This window comes from Anas acuta, chromosome 9, assembly GCF_963932015.1.
Source record: "Anas acuta chromosome 9, bAnaAcu1.1, whole genome shotgun sequence".
Taxonomy (NCBI): domain Eukaryota; kingdom Metazoa; phylum Chordata; class Aves; order Anseriformes; family Anatidae; genus Anas; species Anas acuta.
The window spans coordinates 3,381,206-3,393,834 of NC_088987.1; the positions used below are offsets into that span (position 1 = coordinate 3,381,206).

General features: G+C 38.9%; 1 protein-coding gene across 4 annotated transcripts in view; it reads right to left on the reverse strand.

The window, feature by feature from the left end:
• The window catches only part of SLITRK3 (SLIT and NTRK like family member 3), a 28,888-nt gene that overhangs the window by 10,499 nt on the left and 5,760 nt on the right, over window positions 1-12,629 (reverse strand). For 3 of the 4 annotated variants that reach the window (XR_011099328.1, XR_011099329.1, XR_011099327.1), the window contains one exon: window positions 3,630-5,774. The gene's annotated coding sequence lies outside the window, so the exon portion shown is untranslated. Of the gene's footprint in view, window positions 1-279; window positions 407-3,629; window positions 5,775-12,629 lie in introns of all 4 variants that reach the window. The other variant, XR_011099330.1, reaches the window with a different exon arrangement.

The following is a 12,629-nucleotide window of genomic DNA, read 5'->3' on the forward strand; positions in this document are numbered from 1 at the left end:
CTTAAACTCAGCAGGTTCACTTCAAAATAACACTTTTACCACACGCATTCTGTGTGCCACTGTGAGCACCTAGAATCATAAAATATCCCAAGTTGGAAGGGACCCACAAGGGTCATCGAGTCCAACTCCTACACCTGAATGCTGCTCTACTGCAGTGAACAGTGGCTGACTGCAGAAGGTTTGGGATATTGCTGAAAAGAACAAGGTCAAGATATTCAGAGAAGACTAAACAAAATGAACTATACTCCATCAGAAGCAAAAATGCAAGCAACTTTTCACCTGAAGGCTTTTAGGTTCACAGCTTCCTCTTTGGGCTCTCTCTACCCAGCCTACCACAGCACTAGGAAATTTGGAAGACACTTTGCAGAGGATCATCATTTCAAGTTTTTCTTTTTCCCTGTTTTAGCTGTGAAAAGAAACAGGCAAATGTAAAGTCCACCCACTCCAAGCATGTTAATTATAGGTGCTAAAAATCAGCTTAGCAATATTAATTCTTTTATCATTTAGGCACACAGGCAAATGCCACAGTATGTTCTTTGTTTTCACAGGGGCTATCTTGAGCAGGCTAAGACCAGGACTGTGCTAACAAGCGTTCATTTGTATACGTATGTTATGCTGCCATGCCTGTCCTATGCACATATAGGTTTTAAGCCTGTAACAGATTTTGTGTGTGTTGCAGGCACAAATAAGCAATTGAAAATCTGTTCAAGGTCTATTACTCAGGATTGTAGATGCTGAACAAAACATTTGAGAAAAATTCTTATTTCTGGTGTTAGCTGGTCTGAGCAGTAAAGGGGCTGCCCATATACAGATGAATGTTAGCAAGCCAACTAAAGCAACATTAGAATGTTTTTTCCCTGTGCAATTTGGTCACTTGATTTTATCATTACTACATTAACGTGGCTAAAGATGGCATAACCTTTAGTCTAAGAGTTGTATATCACTTGAAAAATGAAGTAACTGCAATTTTGCTGAGATTCTACTACTCCTACTCTTTAATCTTCCCAGAACTACTACTTTTTGTAATGACAAGACTGACAAAAACAGATTATGAACTCAGTTGTAGTTTACATTGGTAATAATGTGAGAAGTCAGTAAATTGCCTGATATTCAAAAGGATTATGGATTCACAAGCCCCTGTTGATTACACCCACATTTCTTGGCAATGGAAACTCGGTTTCTTGACTCTAAGCCACAGTAAAATACTAAGCCACAAGATATGCTTTCCTTCAATACTTGATTCCCTTATTTCTTTTATTTCTTCCTTAAAGGAATAAGTAACTAAAAGATAGAATGCATGATATATTTTATTAGAAAGAAATCAAAGATAGACAAAGTTTTTGAGCACAAAAAAAAACACACATTTATGTGCCTGACAATGATTTTTCCTCCATAATACCAGCTGGGTACTTTTTCTTCCCTATAAACAAATTTTACATGAATCAAAGTACATAGAAGTTGGTGCTGTTAGTACTAATAAAGGAAAAAATGCTCTTAAGTTTAACTCTACTTCTATTTTTTTTCTATTCTATAGTGTTTTCTTCTAAATTGGTATGATTTTCAGAAAGCTTCTCAATGCTTCAAAAAGGGGTTTTCCTAAGCTAAAGTAAAAATAAAAATAAATTTTTTTTAAGATGAAAACAATGTTTAAAAGATTTTGGTTGGTATCAATATTCAAGTAAATGCTTTTAATTTTTTTCCACATATCGAATAATCATTAAAAAAATTAGTTTGAAGATTTTCCTTCCACTTAAAACCAGATACTTTTCAGTGGAAAAAGAATGGAGTTCCTCATGGCTCAGGAGAGACCTTGTGAAAAATAAGCAGCACATCCTTGTCTAAACACCGGCAATAGTCATAATGAGAGTATCTCTGAGTTCTGTCCTGGCCATAAAACTGCTGTAGTTTCCTTGACAGCTGCTGTCTGTGCTCATTGCCTACCTTTATAACCATCACAACTGTAGCTTCACCAGATCAGCTGCTGTATCCAAAGAGGCACACCTAACATTATATTGTCCATTTCCCCCCCACTGCAGTTCTTTTTTGTTAACATTGGTACTCAACACCAGAGCTGCTCAGCCATTAAGTGTTTTACAACAGGTAGTTATCCTTTGGTACGTGCCTTTGAGACACAAATTGCAGGAGCCTAATCCCCCCCATCATGTATTCTAGTAGAGTGCCACTGCCCTTGTTACCTAATTACTTCAAGGAATGGTTTAAACAAGATTTGGCAAAGGAAAATCACAAGGAATTTGTGTTTCTCTGATCTTTTTTCTTTTTCTTTCAAGACAGAAGGGCAGGAGCAGGTTTCAAAAAAAAAAAAAAGCCATTTGAAGATGATGTGCCTGTGGGTGTCCAAGAGACACCGTATTCAAATGGTTAGCCTGCCATAAGGCCTCCATGAGTTAATTAAAATGTGATCAATTTTTCTGCTCCCCTTCTAGTTTTCTTCATTCAGGAAAATATGCTGAAATCACAAAAACAGCAAAAGGATTGCTTTAACCAGATGATAGTATATGGATTCAGCATATTTTCTGCATTGAAAAAAAATAACATTTATATGGAAATGACTTTTTTGAAGAGGCAGCTATATATTACATAAAGTTCCACTACAGCATTTATGCAAAAGAGATTGGGAAGCACTTTCCTGTAAAGGTGCTTATTTCCTCTAGTGTAAATAAGAAGGCACAGTATAATCAAGAAGCTTAAAAGAAACATTTCATTCCATATCATATATTTTAAACCACCAGGTATTTGTTTTCAGTTCTGTGATTATTTCTTGTTTGTTTGCCTTCTGCCTTAGAGGAAGCAAATGATTTAAGAAGAAATAATCCATTCTCCCCTTTCTTTTTTCTAATCACATTGCAGTCTGCAGACGATGGCAGATTGGCAGCACGACAGACCCATGCCACTCTCAGAATCATGAGAGCATTTGGTGCACGAGGCAGAAAGCTTGTGCCCTGCCATGGCCCCAGCCCCGTGCACAGTCCCAGTGGGACACGAATAGGCTGTGTTGTGCTAGAGCCCCCACCGTGAGGACAGCGCCGCATCCCCATGACCTACATTCACACCAGCACAAGGCACATGGCAGTTCTGTGACTAACCACCATTTGGCTGAGGGGATGCTGGGGGAGGGCAATACGTGCAGCTCAAATCAGGGAGCAGCAGTCAGCTGCACAGAACCAAAACCCCTGCAACTGCCTAAAGGTCTCTTTGATGGAAAGATGCTATTATCATAGAATACATAACTAGCAAATCATTTTTAGGCTCACTTTTATTACAAAATTACACTTTTGGTTAATAGTTGCACAACTACAAGACTGTTTTAATGTCAGTGCTGTGCTTAATGAAACACTCTGAGCTGATTTAACCCCACTGAAGCCAAGTGCAAAATTCACCCTGATATAAATGGCTTTCCAGTTGAGAAATTCTTTGAGCTTGTAATGAATTAAGGTATAGCTTACTCTGATGATGAAGTGAAATTATTTAAAATCAATTATAACATAAAAGAGATATCCTGAACTAGAAGCTCACCGAGCTAAGATTCTTGATTTACCGCCTAACACCCTAACCCTAAATGGAAATCCATACATCATCTAGTCAAAGTAATCAGACTCCAGATCACTTACTTTAGAGCAGGAAATTCATCTTTTTCCCTCTGTTCAGAAGCCGTTACCATTAGCTGGGACATTAACAGCAACCAAAGTAATCACTACTGAGGGTATTTCACCATCAAAACTCCACAAAGCATGACAGGGATTTCCAAAGCATAAACAGTCAAACACCCCCATCTTCCTTCACTTTTAAAAGCAGCCCCTGAGTCTCTTTGGCCACTGCTTTATTTCACATATGAAGAACAGCTGTGGAATAGCTAATGACTTGCTTGGAGTCCTCTGGAGCAGTAAAAACCTTCCAGGCTGGTGCTCAGCTACAGAGCAACACTCCTATCTATGTGTAAATGATAACAAGAACTTTGTGCAATATGATGTTAATGGGATAAGCTTCTTGTTGGGTTTTAAAGAAAAGGACACACCGGTGAAATGTTATTTTCCATAGTTGCATGACTATTTATATAGAGAAATATAAATTTATATAAATGTATACATATATATAGATACACATATTATACATTATGGGCATATACATACATACATATATACACACAGTGTTATCTACACATACACAGATTTGTATATACATATATATAAATATATATATACACACAAATACACAGACAGCTTTCTTCTTTTTAGCTAGCTATAGTTATAAATTCTCCCTCCCCCACAGAGCCGAGATGATCTGAGTTGCCTCCGCTGAACTCCCCACGGTTGCCTTTCCATCACAAATTAAATATAATACTCATTATCCTGCAATTCTGGTTCCTGAGAAACTTGGCAATATTTCTGAATGACTTCAGATGCAGCAATTTCTCCTGCATTGCCTCTGCTAACCTATTCCAGGAGATGCAATATGCTGCTAAGATTAAGTGTCCAAAACACTAATATGTCTGAGAAGTGCCTCCACTGACCTACATTAAGAATGTAGGTCCTAATGTATACATTTTTAGCTTTATCACCAGAATGTTCATTTTTTTATAACAGTCCAAAACAAGCCATATGCCTGAATTTCCCAGAACTTTTCAAGAAATGACTTCTACATGCTAGCATATACACATATACATACATATATATGGTATATATGTATATAATGTACATACTCAATATCATTATTTCCCTTACATACATTAGCCACTCTGTTCCAGCAGAGGTAACATAGGAGGCAGTTACTACTGCTTTGAGTCAACAGCAGCTAATTTTAGGTTGTTGTACATGGAACACCTTTGCATTATCCCTGATGCATACCTGTTAGTGATCCATCTTATCAGTGTTTTGTGCTCTGAAGGCTTTAACAGACTTTGGCTGGCTTGTAGGGGCTGGCAAAGCACAAGGCATGTAATACCACCGTGGCTAACCTCGGGAGGCTGCTTACAAAGCTGAGTTACAGGTAGGCAATCCGGTCGATACATCTTACAGAATGAAGTCTTGAGGTGCAAAACATCACTCTACAGAAAAACCCAACAAAGATAACCATATTTTCAACTGGACTCCATTTTGTGCACATGTTCAATGTGCAAAGTGAGGCGTTAAAACTTATCATCAGCCAAATGATTATCTGTGCATGCAGATAGGTAAAAGCAATGTTGAGAATGCCAACAAATCTGGATGCTGCTCGAGAACTTGGGCCAAATGTGGGGGGAAAAAAATAAAATAAAAATGGATTTTATGGGATATTTGTTTACCTGTTCTAACAGAGACGTTTCAACAGGAATTGTATGTTGTTATTGACTGTTTCTAACACAGCAAGATGCTTGACTTTGCAGTGCCATTTGCATCATTAGCCTTGGCACAGGTCCCACTTGTCACAGCTTAACCCAGCCATAGTTAATAATGCCATTCCTTCCATCGGCATTGCTGGCTCTAGCACTGTGCCCCCTCATTGCTCACAGGAGGAATACGTACATACATAAATTAGGTACATCCACCTTTCTTGCTTTGTTGGCTTAAAACTGAAGGGGATAATTAAACACATTGAATAATGACTGACTCTTTGCCTTAATCAATGAAGGCTGCAGAACAAGGACCCAGTAGCTACGACTTGCCCTTTCTTTGAAGAAAATACTGATATAAACTGGATCTGAAAAATATCTTTACTTGCCATATATTCTTTGATTGCCAATACTATCCAGTTTCCAAAGCAGCCAGGTTTTTGGGTCACTGCAAGAAAACATAACAGAAGTGATGCCACAAGAAATGATGTTTGCTAATGAAGAAGAATGCATTAGTTATAGATATTTTTTCAGCAGTGCTGTTACAAAAAGTGATCAGCTGTGCTCTTGCATGGCATTTTAACTGCACCAGAGAAATCCTGGATGAATCTTCTGAAGAACACAAACTTTTAAACGACCAATGTCCATTACCAATGCCCATTTTTTTAACGTTCATTTTTCACAGAAACACTACACCATGATTTTTCTAAGTGCTCATCACTGCCCTGCTCTCTGTGCAACACAGGAGCGGTGCCTGCAGTTGCGAGAGACCTCCAGGTACCTGATTGTGCAGGGTGAGAGTTAATGGTGGAGAAGATTAGATGGCCACATCTGACCCTGTAATCTTACTAATGGGAGTTTCTTACACCTTCCTTTGAGCCTGATCATTCTGGGCATTCTCAGGAATGAGAGGACACAGCAGCATGAGCACATTTCAACTCAGCCTAAGTGGCAACTCCTGCGCTCTTAGGAGCACAGCTCCTTCATTCTCCAAAGAAAAGGAGATGAAAAGAAAGAATTGGACTTGAAAGTCCTATTAAAAAGTGTTCTGTGGTGACAACTTTCCCACTGCAATGTATTCCGCTCTTTAGTGATACTCTGAATAAAACCAAACCAAACAGTGATGAAACAACAGCAACAAAACTGTAATTAACCTTGATTTCCAAAGCCAAAGCCTCCGAAGTTCAATGACAGACTTCAGTTCAAGGATTATTCAGATAAAGGTCATTATATATAAAATATAAAATATATAAATATTTATGCATATAGTAACTAAGAGAGCAAGAACAAAACCAAAGTTTTACATAGCTTTCTAGAAAACTCATCTCGGTTTAGGACAGTTACAACCATGAGAGACTGATTTCATTTTAAACAAGTATGTTCTGAGAAAAATAACAACAAATGCCTTCCTAAATTCCTCAACATACAAAACAGCTCTTGTCTCAAGAAAAGCATAGTAAAGTGGACAAAGCAAGAAAAAAACATTTTCCCATAATCAGTGTACTGATATCACTTTAATACTTGGGGCAAAGTCATTAGCATTAGATAAGATGATCACTGTGGGACAAAGACTACAACCCTTTTTTTGCGGGCAATTGCTCTTACAGGATTCCCCACTGGCAATGGTGCCACCATCAGCAGAAGGATTATCCGTGCCACCACAACCAGCAGCATTTTCCAGGTCTATGCCAGTTCAATAGTGACTCATCACAACTCAACACCCCCTGGATGAATACTTATTCAAGTCCTACTGCATAATCTGCATCACTGCAGAGAGCTGCCCTTCCTGGCACAGTGCTGCAACAACATCCCCAGCTTCCATGCCACTTGTCATGGACAGGAATTCTCCTCCACTGCTGGTGGCATCTGTTTGAATTTCCAGCTTCTGAGAGATTTGACCCTTAGCTAACCTAAAACATTTCTCCAGAATTCATAGAACATATAGGATATTCTTGAGAAATTTAGAAAATTCTAGTACAAAAAATAAAGATGTTAGAAAAAGTAAATGGGCATTCAATCCATGATGTGTTCAGTACATGGCATATGACTGAGCTATTCATATTTTACATTGTGCTATACTCTCTATTATTATCTATTCTTTTTAAGGCACCAAACGTCTTAGTATTGCATATGCATCCATCTTCCCAATACCACACTTACAATTAGCATCCTTAACATTCAAAATATAAAGACTGATGCAGCATCCACTCTGCAGAGACTACCCAGTACAACTGTCAGACAGGGAGTTTCTATAGCAATGCAAGTGGCTTGGTTCCTTTGAGTCTTCTCCCATCATTTTTCCAAAAAATGAACAACCTGACAGTGTTCTGAAAACCACCACAATATTGAAAGTTTTAAAAGAGAAAATCCCACCACAGGGGACTGTTTCCAAATACTTTCACAGTGATCAAAGATAACCTACAATGTTTCACCCCAGCACCTCTCTGGTGAGCATCATGTATCACCAGATGCACCCAAAGCCAATGGGTTTGTCAGTAAACCCCAACCTCCTCCAAAAATCCTAAACAAAAATAGAAGTATGGAATTTTAAAAGAAGTGGGAAGCTACAAGGATCAAACAAAAGACATTTAAAAAAACAATATGAAACACAATTGTTGGTGTCTGTAAATATTCTTGTTTTTAAATAAGGTAATACTGATGAGATATTTCCAAATAATTTGCAACTGTTATATAAATAATCATGGTGTATGTAGCTATAATACATAGCTACCTATGACATTAGATCTAAACTCTACCAATTTCCACATTTCTTGAATCTACTGAGACACACTGATATTTGTGTGCATGCAAATCCTCTTATTTTAGAATAAAAAAAGTGCTACGGATGGGTTAATTTGTGAATGAGGTCAATCAAGAAATTTACTAGAATGGTAACAAATTCTTTTTCTAGTAACATGGAGAGCTTGTCTTGATATACTTGAATCCACATAATATAGGTTGCAATTTTCTGAGATGTGGCTTTGCTCTTCATTTGAGTCTGTTGACTAAAACTGAGCGGTAATGTGATATTTCATAACTGGCTTCAACAAGAGCAGGATTTGGCCTTTAGTCCGTGCTCACACAAGAGTTTGTTCCAAGCACATTCCACTTCTTCCACTAAGAGGAACAGGCTTTGAATTGGGATTTAGCTGTGTTTGCCAGATTAAAACAGAATCTTTTTTCAAGAGGTGGGAAAAAAAATGTATTCCCACTCATATCAGCTTTATAAAGTATTAAAAATAGCATATTTTGTACAAAGAGATGTTGTTAGTATGAAGAAATTATGAAACTACATATTGGGTAAATTTATTCCCCATTTCTCCCATGGAAACAATTGTTTTGTATTGTATAATCCATGCATAAATTCATTGTGAAACTCAGATATGAGGAAGTCAGATTTAGAACCAAGTCTAAGAAAACTCATAAAACAGGAATATGCAATGTGCAGCAGTCTGATTTCTGAATGTATGTAAATCCATGTTGTAAAAGGAAATGCCTTTGGAAGAAGTGCAGTTCTGGAACAAGTTCGCATCTAAGTGGCTGAACCATTGCCAGAAGTCATATTCTAGGGCTGAGTAATATAGATAACCAGTGAACTTCCAAACTTAGGGCCAGATTCTGCACACCTTATTCACGTGAACATTTCTGTAATACATAAAGCCAGTTCATCACACATCGTTCATGTGAACAGTTCAACTTCATTTGAAATATGACTAAAGTAGAAGTAGCATAGCACTCATGAGTTGCTGCTTGCATACTTGTGTTTCAGAAATGTAGAACATTGCATACTGATATTTTGTAGAGACCTGTCTGTCATGTTGCTCTAAATGTTTATAACAGAGAAAACAAGTTGGCCATAAGTGCACATTTCTTGCTTAAAACCAAATCAGCATGATGATATGCACAAAAGTGTTATTTTTTGTTGTTTTGTTTTGTTTTTCTGGAAAGGTCTCTGACAACATCTTGAGTTACCACAGCTTAACTCACATCCACTGAATCTAACAATAAACAACCTCTCTGTAGTATTCACCCAACTAGAGCAGTCCAGTTCCTGGTGTGCTGTGAGACTTTCAGAGATGGCAAGTATTCTGGAAGTCAGATTATTATTTATACCATAAAAATTAAAATCACTATTGATGCAATCCAGAGATCCATAAAGCATTGTCCAAGCCTCAAGCAAATCGTTTAACCCAGGTAAAATATTATTTTTGCATCTATGACAATATCAGGGAAGTACAAAATAGCACCAAGCACCATCACTATCTATTCTCATGTATGCAGTCATTATCAGCTAGGACTGGGACTTACCTGGACTTGTTTCTTTTCCACCTGTAGGAAGAATTTCGGTATAAACAATGAATGGATAAACCAAGCACATGGTGAAAGATTTACACAAAGGTTCTGAGCACTGCCTCATGCTGAATTGCTGAAGCTAATACCAGCTACTTATACAATAATGAAATAAGCTAAAAAAAATGTATTTATTTATTTGAAATATTATCCCATCAAACAGCTCCAATGTGAATGTGGATCATTGACTTTATTTGGTTCCTTCCCAATATTATTAATGCTATCAAGAATACTGCTGATTAAGAGAATAATCCCTATTAATTAGGAGCGACCCAGGTCACAGCATGTAAATAGTCACCCGTCACAGATCAGAGATGATGGATCCACTTTTGTTTCCTGCAGTGGAAAGTAATGCTACCACCCACTCAGCCTCATCTCAACACAATGAAATAGCAAAATAGAAGTCATCATAATATACATTAACTATCACAGTTAAGTATTGTCAATATTTCCAGAGGCAACTATCCCCAAATGATTCCAGTGAATTCCCAGTACACAAGGAAAAGGAAGTTTCCTACACAAGGAAAGAAAAATAACTCAGTGTAAGCCAAAAATTATCTCTTTTAATACAAAATTCCATTCTCATAGAACAAATTTATTTCCACTGAATAAATAGATTTCTCACCATTCACAGGTGAGATTGCTACCTATAGTTATGTTGAAATTCTCTTGCCTTTCTGCAGTTTAATTAAAATATAAACATTATTTTCAACTGGCTTTACTATATTTGGATACAAGTATGAACACTTAGGGTTTGATGACATTGCCAAATGTACACAGCACCACTCTCACTAGGGGTTGTACTTTAACCTGGTTTGTATAGCTCCACGTGTTACTTGCATGTACGCTTATCAATGCAATTCTGATTATCATATTATAATGATTATCATAAGAAAGATCTGGCCTTTGCACTTTGATGTTTATTTTTAATAGGACCATGCTCTTCCACTGTCCCTTAAAAAAAAAAAAAAAATAAAAATAAAAAAAAAAGAAAAAACAACCACATACACACAAAACCAGAACAATGGTAACAACAACAACAACAACAAAGAAATAAAAATAAATCAAAATAAATAAAAAAAAAAGAAAAAAGAAAAGAGAACCCCATGCCCAACAGACTAGAGCTGAATTGCAGCAATAATAAAACACTATCAGCTCAGTAGAGGAATTTGAGAACTTCAAATGTATAACATTTCTTTAGCAAAGCCATGGAGCCAATGATAGATTTACAGACATTTGGAGCTGCCTCTCCAAAGCACATACAGCTACTCCCAGGGCTTGGGACACTACTGTCACACCCAGCTGCCTCTCCAAGACAGATAGACCAAAAAGCCTGCAATAAGCATACTTGATGAATCTATAAAGGGGACAACTGGGGTGAAAACAAGCATTCATGGTTTTATCTCCAGTAAATGCGTTGTGCTGGGTGGAACAAAGCTGTTCCCACCAGGCCGGAGGGACAGCTGGGTGTGATGTGACACTACTCACTTCTGCCCCGCACCAAGCAGGTGGCAGAACCTAGTCCACTCAACAGCAACCAGAAAAAATGTCCTAAGGGGGAAAGCTTTTTAACGCAGATGGGGGTGAAAAAAATTACAAATATAAATTATTTATTATTATGGATAAATTATCATTCCTGCTGCTCCATTAAGACAAACGATACCTATAGATATATATTCGATATTTCGCTATAAAACTCTATATCTGAAGACCTTCAGGACAGTTCTCAGAGACGGAGGATGCCGGCAGTGGGCTGTCCCCCCCCCCCGCAGTCCCCCCGACCCCGGTGTAAGACCCCCGGGGGCTCCGGTTTAGGGCCCCGGGGGCTGCGCTCGGCGGGGCCGGGGCCGGGCGGGCAGCGCTGGGGCTGCGGCGCCACCTGGCGGAGGATGAGGAGCGGAGCCGCCGCTGCCGCCTGACCGGCCCCGGGGACCGAGACCAAGATACCACCGGGACCTTCTCTCCCTTTCTTTTGGTCACACTCCGGTTCCAGCGCGGAGCAAACAAACGGCTGCGCCGGGGCAGACAGACCCCCGGCCGCGGGGAGGTGATGGAGCTTTAGGCATCCTTTCCCAGAGACCTTCACATATTTTTTCCAAAATTCAAAAGCGCTTTAATGCCCGCTCCCATCCCCCTTTGACTGCTCGCTTCACATTTAGAAGGAGCCCCAGCAGTGCCCCTGCGAGAGGGCACTATTTTGAGATGCAAGGGAACTGCCGAAAATACAGTGCGGCGTGGGAATACGGATTGCAAATCGGATTTGTAAAAGTCTCAGGTGGTATCTTGGCAAGAGAAGCTGTACAGGTTGTTCGTTTTTTTTTTCTGTTAACATCACAGTGCATCGAACTGTTATTAATAAAATAGCTTTCAAGGTTAAGGTGGGAGAAGGAAATCTCAGTAGGGGGAAGCTGACGTTTAAGGTTCAAGCTTTGTATTCCTATATATATATATATGTGGATATATATATATATATATGCATGTTTTTTCAAAACTTTTTATTAGGAAAGCTATACCAGACGCATCACTGTACAATGATTAAACATTACCTTTACAATTTATATTCACTTGAAATTACAGAATAAATATATGCACATTGTTGTACCTCTCGTGTGTGTGCGTGTGTGTGTGCATGTATGTGTGTATGCGAGAAAACATTAAAAGTGCTTCCTACAAAGCTGTTAGTGACGGGTGCCCAGTAGCTTTTTTTTATCCTTTTTTTTTTTTTTTCCTGTATATTTGCATGTTGCTTTTATTTAGGAAAGTGCGGATGTCCTCCAAAAAACCATGGCGTCATGATGAAGTGTCACTGAGCATCCCCTAGGTGTGTGCGCCACGTGGTTACATCCTTTGGGCTGCTCGGCTCCGGGTGGCTTCCCCCGGCGCCTGGGATTCCCTGCGCAGCAGCGGGCACTGCGCGGAGGGGCCGGGCTGCCGCGGGGTGGCGGGGGTGCGG